General features: G+C 37.5%; 1 protein-coding gene across 2 annotated transcripts in view; it reads left to right on the top strand.

Annotated features, from left to right (window-relative positions):
• Positions 1 to 19,967, top strand: part of ARHGAP20 (Rho GTPase activating protein 20) — a 116,053-nt gene that overhangs the window by 41,736 nt on the left and 54,350 nt on the right. The window lies entirely within an intron of this gene.

Genomic DNA, 19,967 nt, shown 5'->3' with positions numbered 1-19,967 from the left:
ACTACTTCAGGGCTCAGTTCAGTTTATGCCATGTGATGCCTTTCCTGGCCAGATTTTCCTGTCTTTGCTCTTTCAAGCTCCCCTGATTCCTCACGCTAAATTCCTGTCATGACTTTTCATTTAAGCTATGTTATATCTCTCTCACCACACACTGTAACATAATCATTTCTTTAGGTGTCTGTCTCTTTCAATGGGCAGTGCTGCCTCATAGCCAAATTTAGTTTATTATTCTCTTTCCCCATAGCTCCAGCCTATATTTATATTTCCCTTCTGTGATATTCTCAGAATCTTAGATATTTAGAACTGGAATGGACTTAACAAAAAAAAATAAAAAGAAGAAGATTTAACTCACATCTTCAAGGACCAAGGGTTGAAAAAATATTAAATGGCTGAATAACTGCTGCTTTCCTTAATGAAATAAATCCTCAAGAGACCATCATTCCCATCATAACAATGATAAAAGGCCACATAATCTTCAAAATTATAATTTTTCTTGAACTCATTAGTGAACTGAGTTTGTAAGACAACCAAGTGAACTAAATTCCAAAGAATGGCAGGCCCCTCTCAAAAGAGATAGGACACACAAATTGTTTCACCTTTGGAAGAGCATAGGATGAAGATGTGACCATCATCAAAGTGGGTAAGAAGAAATCTACCAAAAGTGTAATGCATTTCTTAAAGGCCACATGTGAGCTAAAGTATTAGTTTAAAGTAACTGGGAGCCCCAGAACACAAAGGGAGTTTACATTCACTTGCAGGCGTTTTTCCATGGGCCTCCACTAGTTTTCTCACAGAAAAGATTGGAATTAGGTCAGGAGATGGAAAAGAGCCCACATTAGTGGTACAGGTATACAAAAATTGATTGATTGTGGGGCCAGCCTGGTATGTAGCAGTTGGGTTCGTGTGCTCCACTTTGGTGGCCCGGGTTCACTGGTGTGGATCCTGGGCATGGACCTACGCACTGCTTATCAAGCCATGCTCATGTGACAGGTGTCCCACATATAAAATGCAGGAAGGCGGGCACGGATGTTTTAACTCGGGACCAATCTTCTTCAACAAAGAGAGGAAGATTAGTGATGGATGTTGGCTCAGGGCTAATCTTCTTCGGGGGGGAGAAAGTTGATTGCCTCTGGGAGACAGCCATGAAACACTGCCTTCTTCCTCAGAACCTTCTTTCATATTAAGCAAAAGCCTTAAGCCACCAAGGGAGAGACAGCAAACCTTCTCACCCTCAAGGCCCAGGTGACATTCCCTTGCCTCCTGGGGAGAAGTAGAAGCAAAACCCATCTGCCTCTTAAAAGAACATAGGTAGTATGGGGCTGGCCCCGTGGCCGAGTGGTTAAGTTCGTACGCTCCGCTGCAGGCGGCCCAGTGTTTCATCGGTTCGAATCCTGGGCGCGGACATGGCACTGCTCATCAAACCACGCTGAGGCAGCGTCCCACATGCCACAACTAGAAGGACCCACAACTAAGAATATACAACTATGTACTCAGGGGCTTTGGGGAGAAAAAGGAAAAAATTAAAATCTTAAAAAAAAAAAAACGTAGGTAGTACACTCTTTGACATCGATCTGAAAAGGATCTTCTTGAATACCATGTCTTCTCGGACAAGGGAAATAAAAGAAAAAATAAACAAGTGGGACTTCGTCAGACTAAAGAACTTCTGCAAGGCAGAGGAAACCAGGATCAAAACAAAAAACCCACCAACTGGGAGAAAATACTTGCAAATCATATATCTGACCAGAGCTTAATCTCCATATAATATATAAAGAACTCACACAACTGAACAACAGAAAAACAAACCACCCAATCAAAAACTGGGCAGAGGATATGAATGGACATTTCTCCAAAGAGATATACAGACGGTCAATAGGCTCATGAAAAGATGATCAACATCACTAACCATCAGGGAAATGCAAATCAAAACTACACTAAGATATCATCTTACACCCATTAAAATGGCTATAATCACTAAGACAAAAAATAATAAATGCTGAAGAGGTTGTGAAGAAAAGAAAACCCTCATCCACTGCTGGTGGGAATGCAAACAGGTGCAGCTACTATGGAAAACAGTATGAATAGTTCTCAAAAAACTAAAAACAGGAATACCGCATGACCCAGCTATCCCACTACTGGATATCTATCCAAAGAACTTGAAATCAACAATTCAAAGTGACTTATGCACCCCTGTGTTCATTGCAGCATTATTCACAATGGCCAAGACATGGAAGCAACCCAAGTGCCCATTGACTGAGGAATGGATAAAGAACATGTGGTGTTTATATATATATATATATATATATATATATATGTATGTATGTATATATACAATAGAATACTACTTAGCCATAAAAAAAGACAAAATCATCCCATTCACAACAACATGGATGAACCTGGAGGTTATTATGTTAAGCGGAATAAGCCAGATGGGAGAAAGACAAACACCAGATGATTTCACTCATATGTGGAAGATAAACATACAAAAAGAAGAGTTATGTAGTAACCTGGGGGAAGGGCAGTGGGGGGTGGGCACAAGGGGTGAAGGGGAGCACTTATGTGGTGACAGACAAGTAATAATGTATAACTGAAATCTCACAATGTTGTAAACTATTACGAACTCAATTAAAAAAAACCCATCTGCATCTTGAAGAACTTCTCCCTCACCTGCAGGACTCAAGCAAATATCCACTGCCTCTGGGTCATCTACCCATATGGAAAGGACAAAAAAACCTCTTGGTCCCAGGATTCTGCAACAGTACAAACCAGAAGTCCACTACTATTGAGGGAGAAGCCAGAAATTCTCTTCTGCCCAAGAGCTGTCACAGATTCAAGGCAGAATTTGGCTGCCATGGGTATTGAGGAGGGGCAAGAATATGAGAAGACCCTTCCTCAGAAGCCCAAGTGCACAGACTCTGCCTAAAATTGAGATAGACCAGGAGGACTAAGAATTCCACATGCCTCCACCAAGAGGCTGATGCTGAGTGACAAGCAATAGGAGTCTACTGGTAGGACAAGAGCAAGAGCTGGCGAGAGACCCCACCCCCTCATGAAGTGCAGGCATTCAGGGGCCACTAAAAACTGGAAGTGGAGCAGGAACAGTAGAAAAACTCTCCAGTATTCCAGGCCTCACACTAAACACTAGGCAGCAATAGTCCATCACTGGAAGAATCTAAAGACTGTCGTACACTGAAGTTAAAGATAGCAACAACAAACCCAAACCCAGCTCAACGACTGACTAAATTGATTCAGCCTCTCATGCTAATGGCCTAACATAAGAAGAAGCGTGCCCACTTCCATGATTAAATACTATTTATCTCAGTCTCTGTTCTTTTTCTATCACAATGTCCAGTATTCAATCAAAAATTTCACAACACATTAAATAGAAAGTAAAAAACCCACTGTGAAAGATAAAGTAGTCAGCCAGACTAAGAGATGAACCAGATCTTGGAACTATCAGACAGAGACGTTAACTATGATTAATATGTAAAGGATCTAGTGGAAAAGGTGGATGGTATTCATGAACAGATGGGAAATTTTAGCAGAGGGATGGAAACTAAAAAAGAGTCAAATGGAATCTCAGACATAAACGATGATGTGATATCAAAGATGAAGAATTCTTTCAACGGGTTTATCCACAGACTTGACACTACTAAAGAAAGAATCAGTAAACCTGAAGATGGATTCATAGAAATTTTCCAAAGTGAAACACAAAGAAAAAAAAGGTGAAGCATCCAGGAGCTGTGGAACAATATCAAATGGTCTAACATACATGTAATTATGTCCCAGAGAAGAGAGAGAGAAACAGGGCAGAGAAAATATTTGGAGATGTAGTGGCCAAGAATTTTACAAAATTAATGAAAAAGCTCAGAAACTCTCAAGATGAATAAAGAAAACCCAGATCCTCCTACACTGGTAGTAGAAGGAGACTATCCAGGCAGGGAGGGATGGCTGAAACTCTCAGTTCAGTGTCTTTCCCTTGACTTCCATACACTGTTGAAAATCTCTCCCTAGTTATCACTGCTGTCCCACACTGGCAATTTAAGACTCTGTCCCAAGCGTAAATGGGAATCTTCCCTTCATGCCAACATCAAGCCAGGGCAGACTAAATGGGATTACCTAAGCAAGGCAGAGGACTGCACTTCCCAATGTGTGTTCAATGTAAATGGGAAACATTGCTTCTGTCAGATGTTCAGTTAGGGGGAAGAAAGGTACTTCATCAATTTTCACTGTGCATATAGCGTAGTAAAAGCTCTGGAAAATAGGGAAATAAAGAAACCTCTTCAGTCTCGTGTTTGCTACAGTCTCCTCTTTCCTGATATTATATATTATGTCTTCATAGAATGTAAACTCTACAAGGGATAAGTATTTTGTTTGTCTCATTCATCTCTTAGAGTGGTGCCTGGCAATTTGTAATTTATTCAACAGATATTTAAGTGACAGCTGTGTATCAGGCACTTGGTTAGGCATCTGGGTATATAGTTGTAAGGTCCCTGCTTTCAAGGAGTTTACATTCTAGTCGGGAGGTATAGATAGGAAAACACACAAACAAATGAAAGTGTTATAAAGCAGGACCTAGTATGAGAAAATAAAACATGGCAGTTAGAGAGAGAGTGACTAGGTAGCATAGTCAGGGCAGGCCTCCCTGAGCTGGACACGTATTAACATTCCATGGAAGATACTCAGAAAAATGCTGGGCCCTAAGGGAAATAAAGACAATAACATACCATTTAAAAATATCATTTATAAATTAGGACTTTTTCTTTCCTTCCTTTCTCCTGGTCATCTCTGTGCCAACCCCAAGGAGCTCTACTCTTTTCTAAGGCACCAGATCAAAGAGTGGGAAGTGAAAGCTGGGCATTGGCACTCACCTCAGAGACCTGCCTCTTCCGATGTCACCAACTCACACAATATCTGCCACCTTCAGAGAAGACCCATAACTGTCTATCTGGGCTTTCCAAGACCATAGCAAGATAGACATTCATCATTATAATTCATTCAGCAAGTATTTGTTGGGTATTTCCTGTGGCTAGGCCCTGCTGGGAACACAGCAGTGAACCAGACAGACAGACACCCTTCCCCTCGTGGAGGGCAGGCACTTTGATTTTGTTCTGCTAATATTTGGAGCACATTAAGTTCTGGTTCTAGAAGAGAAGAAGGCTTGCTCCTCACCACCACCACCCTTTTGTTTTCTTCTGTTTCCAAAGGCTATGTACTCAGCTTCCTGGTTATAAAAAGAATAGAGTCTAGGAAGCTCAAATGTAGTTAATTAGACTCTGTTTTTGTGGAATACTAACAGTCTCTATAGATATCCAGAGTTGAGGTCAGTGGAGAATCTTTTTCTGAAGAATGAGAAGAATGAAACTTCCATGGGAATTTAATTGTGTTCTGTGTAAAGATTTATTCCCAAATCTTCTCCAAACCCCTAGATTCAGAAACCTCTGGAATTTATTTCCAATGTAATTTTATTGGGAATGATAGAAACGGTAGAGCACTTTGCCACTAACCCCTCTTTCCAGCGAGGCCCCTATGACAGGGAATATCGCTTTAGCACTTGCGCTTAATGGTCAGAGAAAGCACCTTATAGCGGGGCACTAAAATGTTCACAGTCAGGAAATAAATCAGGCCACATGTGTTTGCTCAGCTCCACCAACACAGATGCAGTGCGTGCTCTCTGCTTTGTTAAGGCAATGATGTCATTTTAGCTATGTGAAAAATGACTTAAAATGTGGTTTCATTTTAGTTGAGCTGTCAATTTTTATTTTGTCTGGCTTTTAATATGTGGGTTTCACACTTTAACGTGTACCAGCAGTTATTTATAAGTATTCCATTTATTACTAACATTTTTAAAATATTTTGAGTAAAATAGAATTTAAGACGTTTGTTATTTACCATTAGTTTATGATATTGTGATTAATCTCCTGATAATTTGATTTTGAGAATGATGGAAGGATTTTTAATATGATGCTTCCCCACAACTGGTGTCCAGTTGGTGAGTTCTTTAATGTTTCTCATTTTTCTTTAGTTTACTTTGGATTTCAGTTCAGCAAACATTTGTTGAGTATATGCCAGACTTTGTGTTTTGTGAGGAGCAAAACTGAAAGATTTGCCCTTGCGTCAGGAGTTAGAATTCCAAAACCACACTGGACATCTTAGTGCATGCCTTTGTACATATGCACACAGCCCAGGTCTTTGAGAGGGGTGAGTCTGAGTTAGAGTCTGCAAACTTGGGCAAGAAAGACAGTGAGCTTAGGTTATTTCTAACAGCTTTTAGCTTTTTCTCACTTTTTGGAATGCTTTGATCACATGCCCCACCACTATGAACTAAATTGCGTGAAGTCAAATATTCATCTTTCTGGAATTCTCCTACCCTCCTCTCTTATTTTTATTTCGGAGCACTCATGAAAAAGCATTCCAGAAATGGAGTGCTGTGGATGTAAAGGTGCAACTACAATCGTAAAGTAAACTAACACTAACTAACAGAAGGAGAATAAGAGCCAGTCATCAGATGGTCTGCCTCCCCTCAAGAGGGTTAGCAACTTTCTTTACCCTCGCTCCAGTGGGTTACTGGGACTGTGATAATAATCAGCCAAAAGAGAAAAGAACTTCTCTTTCCCACCTCTACCCTACTCTAGCTGGAAAAGATTACTTTTTTAAGTAACTTTTACCCTGTACAACTTTAACATCTGTCACCAAAGCAAGAAACAAAACAAAAACACAAAAAAATCCTCTTAAATTGACCAGGTACGTGTTGACTGGCACCCAGATGTATTGGAAATAGTGTAATTAGATGTAAAAATGATGCAGTATAAAGTCAAAAGTGGTAAGTATCATAGAAAAGAGGTATAACTCAAATATTAAGGGAGACTCAGAGCAGAGTGGCTTTGGGGTTTGGTTTTGGTTTCTGACTGATCCAGATAAACTGAGTAATTTCTCCGCTTTACTTTTGTAAGTGAGGAAGAAACTAAGGACACTGTTTTGTTTGTTTAGCTATTCATTATGCAAACACTTGAGTCCTCTATACCACCCACAGTTCTAGAAACAGGGGATCAGAAGTAAGACAGGGATCCAACCTTGCTACAAAGTGTAGGTAAAGTGCTCACTAGGAGCTTGCCATCCAGTTGGGCAAACGTGGCATACAGATTCAAAATAAGAAGGGAACATAAAAGGTAATATATGAGTGCTGAGTAGCACATTTGTAGCACATTCAGTCAACAAATAATCATAACACCTATTATGAGTCAGATATTGCTAATATACCAGGATACAGACTTTCTTTTAAAGGTTTCATATAGTTTCTGTGTTTAGAAAGGAGAAATATCAAGTAATATAGGTAATTTAAACATCAACTGTGAAATCTTTCCTGTTCTCAGTGTCCTTTTAGCAAATTTTTTGTTCTTTGTGACCTATTTCAACCAGAAGAATGGAAAAATAGACAAAGGTCATTTACTATGAGAAAAGTTAGATGAAAAGTACGGCCAAAACTGCTACTTCTGTCCCACATTTAATGCCTAATCCAAAGCCTGCTTGCTTTGGGCATCAGGAAACCACCGTTCCTGGCCTGACTGCAATACGTAGTTTTGTGACCTTTAGCAAATCCCCTGATCTTTTGATGCTCAAGTTTTTCTCTTTTGTCCAGAACATAACTCTGCAAAGATGCAGGTCAAATGCTGATTCCTCTGTGAAGCTTTGTCTGATCTCTTGTCTTCCTCCTGGCCCACCCCTCTCCCACTTCACCACCTAGTTGTCTCGAAGGACACTTTCTGACTCCAAAACTCCCTTAATATTTGTTATACCTCTTTTCTATGATACTTACCACTTTTGACTTTATACTGTATCATTTTTACATGTAATTACACTATTTTCAATACATCTGGGTGCCAGTCAACATTACCTGGTCAATTTAGAGGATTTTTTTGTGTTTTTGTTTTGTTTCTTGCTTTGGTGACAGATGTTAAAGTTGTACAGGGTAAAAGTTATTTAAAATGCCAGGCCTTTTAAGTGCTATGTTAAGTGCTATATTTCATTCATATATTTGCACCAATGGTGACAGCCCCAGATGAAAAGGACTAATAATTGGAAAATAAACAATTTCTTATGCAGTAGTAAATATAGAAGTTGTTTCTCTTTACTATTTAAAAATCTTTTAGCACAACGTTTGTTGACAGTTGCATGTGTTGTATATGTTCCATATAAAGGTTTATTTGAAGACTTGGGTTTATTTTTGTTTGAAATTGCAAAGTGTGTTAGATTTTAATGCTTTAAAGGATTAATGTCAAGATTAGGTTTCCCAGCATAGACTCGTATGAAACACTTGAGACATATTGGCAGCGCTCTCTGAGACAAACTGCGTGCTTTTTTAGTGTGTTATTGTTTTTATTCTACCTACAATAAGGGAGTTTTAGTACAGTAAAAATAACCAGTTTATCTGGAAAGCTCAGTTACCTGAATTCTGGGGTACTTTTATCAAAAAGAGACAAATGAGGATCTTTTATTGCAAGCTATCAGCAGAGGTTTACTCACTTAAAAAGCATTTCATGTCATGATGTGGGACTTACGAGCCTGTTCCTTGTGTGGAATCATAATTACTTGTGTCCTTAACAACTGCTAAATCCTATTATAAGGGATTCAGTCGTGTATATGTGTATATATGTATATGACTGAATTTGGTAGGCAGGAAGGTTGTTCAGTCCTAAAAGTTGAAACAAAAAGCATCCCAGGTTTTTTGGTAGTTACTCAGGCTTTCATCTATAAGGTAGTTTTAAACATACTCTTTTTGAAAACTGAAATAGACTGACTGTCAATGAAAGTGTTCTGACATCTTTTCTCTATAACATATAAACTGATTTTGGACTTTAACACTAATTTTGTGAAAAGCTGCTAGTGTGTGGTAAAAGTTACTGCTGCTGAGCACAAGAAAGCATGCTTTGCATTCTCAGAGAGAAGGTACTTTCTTAGCACTGTGGGGGAGAATTTTCTGGAATATATGAAAATGTCTGCTCTAATTATGAGAGAGCTTTTGTATTCTGTTCCGTTTAGTTGTTTTATCTGTCATAGTAAGAGAATACTGTTAGAGCTTTGTAAAATAGCTTTACCAAATAATGGCCAAGACCATTTCATTAGCACTTCCTTGGATTTGGCTACTTCTTTTGTATGTTTCCAGTTTCATTTGATATCTTTTTAAAAAATTTTTTTTCCAAAAATTGAATATGTTTTTAGTCAAGTTACATGGTGACTCTGCAGAATCACCAATTATCTAAAATTTGATGTTAACCAAATTGGAATCATTTCTTCATGAATGCCTACAAGAATTTTTCTTGACAGGGTCAATGTTGACCACCATAACCTAGGTACAATGGTCAAATCATCTTCCTCGACCTTTCTGCAGCATTGGACACCCTAATCTCTCCCTTCTTCCCTGGGCTTCTTGGTTCTCTTTACTGACAGCCAGCTCATTCTAGTTTGCTACTTTCTCCTTTCCCACCTTCTAAATGTGGTGTGGCCCAGGGCTCAGTGCTTGAACCTGTTCTCCATCTATGCTAACTCCCTAGATGACCTGATCTCTTTTGTAGCTTTAAAATCTTCATTTTGATGTCTAATAGGCATTTCAAACTTGTCCAAAACCAAATTCCTTATCCCCACCCCTACTCCATTTGCCCATGCCAAAAATCAGTCTATTATCAGATCCTATTAAGTTCTACCTTTGAAATATTTCCAGAATATAACTATTTCTTACCACCTCCGCAGCTACCAAACCACCATTATTTCTTTCCCAAGTTACTAGATTTCAAAAAGCCTCTAATGAGTTTTCACCTAAGGAATTTTAGCCAATTCGTTACTGTGATTTTCTTTAAGCAAGTGTTTACTACATGCTTCCACTTTTGCCTCCCTTCATTCTATTCATCATATAGGTGCTGTTGCTTCTCTGTCCAAACCATCCCCTCTTCCTATCTCACTCAGATTAAAAGGTGAAATTCTTTGCATCACCCCTGGCTAGTTCATTGGTTGCTATATCCCCAGTGCTTTGAATATTACATAATGCACTGTAGGCAATCATTAATATGTAAGTGACTGAGAAAATTATTTGTAAATATGGAATTTAAAAAATAAAAGTTAAACTTCATCAAATAGTTTAGCCATCCCAATATAGAAAACAGAACATTCGATTAAAATATTCCTTTAATATTCACCTATTTAGCATCTACTAAAAAACTTATTTTTTCTTTTATTTCCCAAATGATTTAATTTGAAATAAATTTGTCAAAACCAAGAATGTGCTCAAAAATTTATTTCAAACCCTCTAATGAGTTTTTGCTTCAGGAGACTTCAACCAACTCATTGCTGTGAATTTCTTTAAAAAAATGTCTTAAAGCAAGTATTTATTATGTGGTTCTTCACTACTCTGAAATGTAGTATGTAGGTATTTTTGGTCAAATAGTAGTTAAAGTTTCCTGTCAAAGCTAGGTCTCCATTAGTTATGAATCAATGTCATAAATAAATGAATCTGCCTTGAGTCTACTGCCTTGAGGACTTTCTAATTCATAGGTATAATAGGATATTTCTTAATTTTCTAATTAGAAGTTATCAGGAGATATTTTTAGCTTTAGCAGATTCAGAAATTATATATAGAACTACTTTTAATTGTGTATGATTCTTTCGTTCCTTTCAATGTACCACTATGTAATTATTACCTTAACCAAAATACTCAAACTACTGGAGTGTCCAGTCAGCATATTGGTGACTTGGTTCATTGTTGAATCAGTAAACTAACATATAACCATATCACACTGTAATCACTACACATATAAATTTCCTTGAGTAGCTTAAATATGTTTGGCATTCTTATCTGATTCAAGATGACCCAAAACAATTTTTACTTAGTTGATAATTAAGATGTACAGTATTTTTAAGTCAACAGACCAGAGGTTTCTCCAATCCTTAGTTGGAATCTATCTGTTCCTACTCATGCTTTCATAATGAAATAGAGCTCTCCTTAAACAGTTGCCATTTTCATTTTCACTGGAGTATTTGAAATTCTAAAACTCAAGTTTTTCTCTAAGTGGGCTTACATCGTTGTAAATAATTTGTATGTAAATTTTGGGGTTCTTTTTAAGTTCTCAGAGGCAATGCCCAGAAGATATTATTCTCTCCATTCTTCTTGTAATGTCCTATCAAGTGCTTTGTTCTAAGTGAATTCCTAATGGATGTTGTTGAGTAACTTCTGCGTCTAGGCTATGAAGAAGTTATGTAGTTTACTCCCTTCTTTGGAAATAATATCTCTTTGTATATGGATCTCACTCAGTGTTACTGTTTATCAGTTTCCTTCTCCGTCCTTCCATTTTGTTATTCTGTCTTTGCTTATTTAATGCTTGTGTTTTCCTTGCTCTTTAAACATTAGCATTATTGTTCTCATTGTATCACTTATGCTGCCTCTTCCAATCAGCATTTTGATGATAATTTGAAAGTTCTCCTTCGCATATTTCTTGCTTTTAAGGCCTTGCTCACTCTATTTATCCAACCATTCATCTGTGTATCCTACAAGCCCTATCCTAGCTTAGTTCGTTATGATCCTGGTATTAACGTTATCACTAGGCTTTGTACTACAGTACCAGGTCAGAATTCAGACTGTATAATATGAGCTATATGCTGCATCATTTAATCATGGGTGTCAATTTAGAGGTAGAAATGATAGTACCTATTTCAAACAACCATATCATGTTGTAATCTGTATATACAGTTTTATTTAGAAATTTGGATGTGACTTTGTGTGTGTGTGTGAGGAAGATGGGCCCTGAGCTAACATCTGTTGCCAATCTTCTTCTATTTGCTTGAAGAAGACTGTCACTGAGCTAACACCCGTGGCAATATTCCTCTATTTTTTATGTGGGATGCTGCCACAGCATGGCTTAACCAGCAGTTCTAGGTCTGCACCTGGGATCTGTACCTGTGAACCCCAAGGCTGCTGAAACGGAGTGCACAAACTTAACCACTATCCCACTGGTCCAGTCCCTGGATGTGATTTTATCTAGATGATGATTAATGAAATAGAACAGCACTTTCCCATGTTTTATAGGAACAATAAGACAGAGATTGCTTTAGCCTAGATTTCCTGAAAATGGTTTTAATCTTGAGATGTTTGAGAGAGTCATGAATATTGAACAGGCAGATTTTTATTGCTAAATAAGGTAGAATTCTGATGTTGATAGTAGTTTTTGTAGCTTCATTTCATTGGTCATCTCTTTTTGTTCTAAATTACCTCTGGACTAATTTATTCTCTAAGACTCACCAGGGTTACCTTTACACAGGCAATATAGAGAGTTCTAACTCAACACATCATCATAACCAGGTAGGGTAAAACAGATGCTAGAACTTGAATGCTAGTTCTGTTAGTGAGTTGGGCTTAGTGTTTAGACAGTGTACATGCCATGATCATGGATAATTTACATCAAGAGGATTAATTTGATAGAAGTGAGTAGTATAGATTGAAGAAGAGAGAGCAAGGAAGTAAAGAGTCTAGTTAGGAGTTCATTGCAAACTATAGGAGAGGTATGAGGATCTAGACTCAGGAGATTTTGTGTTTTAGTTAGAATATCCTTAAAACATAAGATGTGATTATATTTGGGAAACGAAAGAAGAATTAAAAGTAACACTAGGGCCCTCATACATTGCTGGTGGGAGTAGGAAATGGTACGACCACCTTGGAAAGCAGTTTGACAGTTCCTCAATAACTTAAACATAGAATTACCATGTGATCCAGTAATTTCCACTGCTGGGTATATAGTCAAAAAAAATAGGCATTCAAACAAAAATACGTACATGAAGTTTTATATCAGCACTATTCACAATAGCCATAAAGTGGAAACCACCCAAATGTCCATCGACTAATGAATGGATAAACAGATGTGGTATATCCCTACAATGGAATATTATTCATCAATAAAAAGGAATGAAGTGCTAATACATGCTACAACATGGATGAACCTTGAAAACATTATGCTAAGTGAAAGAAACCAGACACAAAAGGCCATGTATTATATGATATGAAACATCCAGGATAGCAAATCCATAGAGACAGAAAGAGGTTGCTAGTTGACAGGTACTGGGCAGAGTAGGGAATGGGGAGTGACCGCTTAATGGTACAGGTTTTTCTTCGGGGATGATGAAAATATTCAGGAACTAGATAGTAGTGATGGTTGTACAACATTGTGAATATACTAAATGCCATGAATTATACATTTTAAAATGGTTAAAATGGCAAATTTTGTTTTATGTGTATTTTACCATAACCTTAAAAACTCAAAATTAAGGTGGTTTAAAAAAAAAGTAACACTAGGGCAAGACTCACAGACTTAAATACTTTAAGGTCCCTGGGAGATGTAATAAACAGAGAAAAGAAATGGCAAGAGAGGGTATGTGGTGAACTGGGCATTCAAAATCAAATGTTTTTGAAACCTCTGTGTGGGCCAAATAAAGTAAGACTGTGGGCTGTGGTTTTCAACCTCTGCCACAAATTGAACTGAGCAACAGTGACGGGTAATGTCAAGCAGATAGCTGCCTGTATAACTAGACTCAAAGTTCCACAAGAGTAGAAGATAAATCTCAGGTCTTTACCCCATACCTTCACCATTTAGCATGATGCCTAGCCAACACATGTAGATGCTCAGCAGGCATTTCTTGGATGAAAAATAGATAAAAAACGAGTAAAGAAATAAAGCCTGGGCAGTAAGTCTATATTCCTTTTCTTAGTCACTTCTGTCTCCATCTTACCCCCCACAACTAATCATTCTGCAAATTTTGACAATCTGTATTTTTAATATCTGTTAATTTTTTTTCTCTATATCTTCTATTCTTTTCTTACTGCCAACTTAGGTCTATGACATTTCTTGCCTAATATTACTGCAATAAATTCCTAAAGGTCTGCCTTCCTCTAAGCTTGCCCTCCTCTCTTTTCTTCAACATATTACAAAGCACAGTGTTCTGCTTAAAACCTTTTAGTGCTTTCAGATAAAGTCTACATGTAGCAGGAAAAACATCCGTAATAGGGCCCCTTGTTCGTCTGTGGCTACTCTTCTTCAGGCCCTTGTCACTCCAGCCTTTCTGAACTTCCCAAAGTCACTGCAGCACGCAATGCATGTTTGGCAGCCTCTCCTTTCTTAGACTGCCCTTCAGCCTTCCTTTAAGACTTTGGTTCCTCCAAGAAACTTTCCTAACCAATCCAGTGTCAAAGAGGGGCTCCAATTTTTGCTCTTCTCTGTGGCCCCAGTACTCTGCATTTCTTTTATTGCACTCAGCTCACTGGTTTATCATTGTGTTTACTTGTCTGATTCACCTATCACATTGCTAACTCCTTGAGGCTAGGGACCACATCTGTCTCCAGTGCCTGGCACATGGCAGGCCCCCAGCACGGGAACCCTTATCACTATTACAAATAATTAACTTATTATATGGTGCTCATATACTCAGTATCTGTTGAATGAGAATATTTAAGAGGTACAAAGCAGGATTTAAATGTTGATATCATATGAGAGATGCCAATCAAGGATTCAACTGAGAGAAAATTTTCATGGAAGAGATGGCATTTGGAATGAAGAGTGACCGTATGCTAGGCTTTGAGGTTATCAAGATCCCATCTGGTACTTGTCATCATTATCACTAACTGATTACTGCTTATAAACGTAGACATGTCCAAGAAGTATTCTGAATTGAATTGATTTTCTTTTGTGATTTAAGATGAAGCAACACCACCTCTAAAATTGCACCTAAAAGTGGACTCACTTTTAGAATGAGCCTTAGTAATAATTATGAAGAGGCCACGTTTCATGAAAGCTATCGTCTAGTTTTAGTGAAAAAATGATTAAGGTCCTAAAACTCCTTTTTGCCTTTCAGAAATGGCTTTACAAATCTATTTGAAAATGGAATGTTAATACCTAAGAAGCAAGCAGCAGGTTAATTCTTAGACTCTGCTTGTATTCGTTAGATCATTTTAGAGCTCTGTTAATTATAACTTGTAAATCCTAATCAGGCTATATTAAGAGGCTAAATAGAAGGTTATAATCTTACCCTCCTCCCCATTTCCATACTCTAAGGGACTAAAATAAACACAGCTACACTGCACTCAGAATAAAAATAAACACTTCAGAGTCACATAATTGAGAAATACATTTTTAAGTAAGAAACACTGATTAAGATTGTAGTTTTAAAAAACACAAGGTTATTTGTGTTTTTGTTTCCTTCTACAAAAGATTTTTTTCTTTTTAAATTATGTGAGTGCTGAGATGTTTATTTTTACTCTAGAGTACTGCATGAATGTTGTTGTTTTTTTTAACCGATTCTTAGCTTGCTAAAGTCGCGAGGCATCTCTTGCCATACTTCTACGTAGATCTTTAAAATGGCAGACTGCAGATAAATCCACACTGAAAAAGAAAAATATTTTAACTTCATTGTGGATTGTCCCCCACACCACCATCAAATTTACTTATCTGAAAGTATTATTGTGAGGTGGAAAATTAGTTATTATTCATGAAAGTCCTTTGGAATTACTTTAAAATGCAAACCATTTTTTAAAATAACCTAATTAATCTTTGGCCTATGCTAACCCCAAGCAAAAAAATAATTTTTAGTTCCCTAACTGCTTCAGATTAGCTTTTATTTATAAGCTCTTAATTGTTTTAGAAGTACTGTTTAACCAGAGGTCAGCAAACCACAGCCCAGACGGGCTGCCTGTTTTTGTAAATAAGGTTGTATCGGATCAAGCCACACCCATTCATTTAGGTGTTGTATATGGCTGATTTTGCCATTCAGCAGCAGAGTAGTTGACAAGAGAGACCATATGGCCCACAAAGCCTAAACTATTTCCTACTAGATCCTTTGAGTAATAGTTTGAAGATCCCTAGTTTAAACCATATTGCTATCTTATGGTTTATCAATATAATAAAAAAGCAGTTATTTATGGATACCTAAAACCAAAATGCAAATGGTGATTATTTTCCCCTTGCAAAATTTTCCTTTCAGGCAACTAAGAGCCTAAAGCAATGTAAAACACTAAGTTTGCCTTTCCTTTGTCCATCCATTGCTTGCTAGCCTTGTCCTGGCTCAGTTTTCACAAGAGCAAGTGAAATTTCATTCTTGTTTTCTATAAATTTGAAAATCACTGCATGATAAAAGATGCCATTGTGCCTCCTCCTGCTCCCCTACTCCGAAAGAGTTTGAAATAGAAAGGATTTTTCTCTATGATGGTGAATATGGACCTTTTCTCTCTGCTTAATTTCAGTCTATAATGTCAAACATAAAAACTCCCTTTCCCGTTTCTTTCAAAGGACTCTCAATGATTTACTTGCTTTGTTATGCACTTACACATCTCTTTAAATTATACATAGTTATGTGCTTAATTAGTAATTAGAGAGCATAATTAGTGAGAATAATAGACTTATTAGGAGAAGTAAGTGTACCTCAAAAACCACAGGAAATGATGGAACAACTCTCAGAAGTTCACCTTACCTGAAGTAGAATTACACGCTACTTAGACTTACTTTGAATACATAATTGTAGAATTTTGGAGTGTTAGAGCCAGAATGTGTTATAGAGTCATAAGAAAGCAGTGATTCTTAAACTTCAGCATGCAGTAGAAAGAATCATCTGAATGGCTTGTTAAAATACAGTATGCTGAGCCAACCTCCAGAGTTTCTGATTCAGTAAGTTTGAGGTGGGCCTGAGAATTTGTGTTTTTAAGCCGTTCTTGGGGCCAGCCCTGTGGCCTAGTGGTTAAGTTCAGGGTGCTCCATTTCGGTGGTCCAGGTTCAGTTCCTGGACATGGACCTACATCACTCCTTGGCAGCCATGCTATGGTACTGACCCACATACAAAATAAAGGAAGATTGGCACAGATATTAGCTCAGGGCAGATCTTCCTCAGCAAAAAGAAAAATGAAGTTCCTAGTTGATGATGGTGCTGCTTGCAGGGGACCACAATTTGAGAACAACTATAAAGGAAGAAGGGATGGCTGACCACTCAGGCATTACCTTGCAGAGTTATCAGGATAGTGTATGGTCCTCAACCTTTTGGTATTCCTAGGAGAGATCAGACACTGTGACCCATACTATTCAGACCCAAGGAACATAGATAAGCCAGAATCTCTATTTATTGTGGCCGCCATGGGAACCAGATACTTAGGATGACGAGGCATGTTCTCTTATACTCTATACTTTGATGGAGACCCTAATGAATTCTTGTTCTTTGAGCTCCTTTTAAAAACTAGACTAATAAAGAGATGTCTCTTAGTTCTTGTTATCATTGTTATTACTATTGCTTATTTTATTTTATTTCAACTCTAGCTTATTTCCCTGAGGTGACTCTCAAGTATGCTTAGCCCTGCATTTATAAAACGTACTCTAGGATAGGGTTGCTTAACAGAGGTAGCTAACCCTATCTATTATCTGTTTCCCTCTCATCAGTGATCTTATTCCACCATTTGAGTACATGTTATTATAGTTAGTTCCATATACAAATTATAAAAGGAATTTGAAGATCTTCTATTCCAACTGCCTTAACTTACAGATGAGGTACGCACCATGTCACAGTACTCAGCAAAAAGGCTTAGATTAGCCCACTTCTCACCTCAGCCCTCATTAAGTTCTAAACTACTGAGCTCAGTTACCATGGGTGGAGGAGGGATCTGAGTCAATGTAAATGAAGTGCTTGTCCTTTAGAAAGGCTACATAGAATTTTTAAAAGTACATGTTTTGAAACCTTACTTACTTGTAAATCCCAGGACTTCACTTAATAGCAGTATATTTTAACTGCTCTGAACATCAGCTTCCAAATCTGTAAAATGAGAGTTAATAATACCTGCCTTCAAGGCTGATTGTTTCTCTCCTCTTCCTACCTTTCCTCTTAAAGTCACCTTCTAATGTTAAGTTGCTAAAAAATGACCAGAGTTCCTGCCTTTAATTCTTCACTTCTCATTCTTTCACTCAAGCCCCAGGCCATTTGAGTTCTGCCCTCACCACTCTCCTGGAACTGTTTTCTTGAAGATCTTTATGCTGATAATTCTTTCCCAGACATCCTCTCAGTCTTCAGCTTGTTATCCCCTCTACCTGTTTCAGCACTCCAGACCATCACTGCTTGTTATTCTTCTTTTCCTGCTACTTTATTCATCAGTCTCCACTTTGTTCACAGATTCTCCTTTCTTCACCTCTTCAAATTACATATTTTATCAGGGATGTATTTTTTACCTTCTTTCTTATTCTATGCTCCTTCCCCCGGCAGTTCTAGCCATTCCCATAGTATTACTTATGCGCTTGTCTTTGTATGATTACTAAATCTACATCTCTACTTCTGACTTCTCTTCTAAGTGCTAGCTGCCTGCCTAATTTCCCCATGCCACCTAGTCCACTGATAATTTCAAACTCAGTGTATTTGAAACTGAGCTCATCTCTTCTTGCCCAGCCACAATAGGCTTTCCCTCCTGTGTTCTTCATCTTTATTAATCTCTAAAATGTATATGGAAATATAAAGGATATAGATTATTCAAAACAATCTCAAAAAAGAAAAGTAAAGTTGGTGGATTTACACTAGCTAATTTCATGATTTACTGTAAAGACAGAATAATATGACAATGTGGTTCTGGCATAAGAATTAACAAATAGAACAGAAAGAATAGAATAGAATAGAAATTAACAGTGGAACAGAAGAGAGAGCCCGGTAACAGACCCATGCTTTATAGCCACGTGATTTTCAACAAAGGTGCCAAAGTAATCCACTGAGGAAGGGAAAGTCTTTTGTGCACATGTTGCTGGAATAAGGTGTCCATATAAAAAAAAAAAAGTGAACCTTAGCCTGTAGTTATACTGTAAACCAAAATTAATTTGAGATGAGTCATAGACTTAGATGTAAAAACTAAAATCATACAGATTTTAGTGGAAAACATAGGAGAATATCTTCATGGCTTGAGGATGAGCAAAGATTTCTTAGAAAGGTCACAGAAAACAAATGCAATTCCAAAAAAATGATAAATTACACTTCACCAAAATTAAAAACTTTTCATCAAAAAAACAAGAAAGTGTACAAGCAAGCAACAGACTTGGAGAAGATATTTGCAAAACATATACCTGATGAAGGATGAGCATCCAGGATGTATAAAATATCCCTACAATGCAATAATAAAAGATACATAACCCAATTTTTTAAAAACAGGCAAAAGATTTGAAGACAGTTCACAAATAAAGATATGTAAATGACCAATAAGAACATGTATGTTCAACATCATCAGTCATCAAAGAAATGTAAATTAAAGATTTAATGAGATGCTACTATATACATCCACTAGAATGGCCAAAATTTAAAAGACTGACAATATCAAATGTTGACAAGGTTATGGAGCAACTGGAACTCTCCTACAACATTGTTAGCAATATAAATTGGTACAGCGACTTTGGAAAACTAACCAGCAGTTTCTTCTAAAATTAAACATACACCTACTCTGTGACCCAACAATTCCACTCTGAGGTATTTGTCTAAGAGAAATGAAAACATAGGTCACAAGAAGACCAATACAACATTTAATAGTGGTTTTACTCATAATAGCTAAAAACTGGAAAGAGCCTAGGTGTTCATCAGTAGGAGAATGGATACACGAACTTTGATGTGTTTATATAGTGGAATACTATTCAGCAAAATAAAGGAATAGATTACTAATAAACGTAACAGAAAGATGCTGAGTAAATGTTACCTAAAAGAATACATACTATGGTTCCATTTATATGAAACCCTAGAACAGGCAAAATTAATCTTCAGTGGAGAAAAAAAATCAGAATAGTGGTTGCCTTGGTGGGTAATGGGGTGAGGATTCACTGTTGTAAGGAATTTGAGGGATCTGGGGGCTGATAAGGAGAAAGAGACGACCATTGGCAGGGTTGCGTGAGAAAGGAGGTTCCTCACGAGTGTCTAGAGACTTGTGGTCAAAGGACCACCAG

This window comes from Equus quagga, chromosome 14, assembly GCF_021613505.1.
Source record: "Equus quagga isolate Etosha38 chromosome 14, UCLA_HA_Equagga_1.0, whole genome shotgun sequence".
Classification (NCBI taxonomy): domain Eukaryota; kingdom Metazoa; phylum Chordata; class Mammalia; order Perissodactyla; family Equidae; genus Equus; species Equus quagga.
The sequence above is the reverse complement of the archived record's forward strand: the minus strand, read 5'-3'. Positions and strand labels throughout refer to the sequence as shown.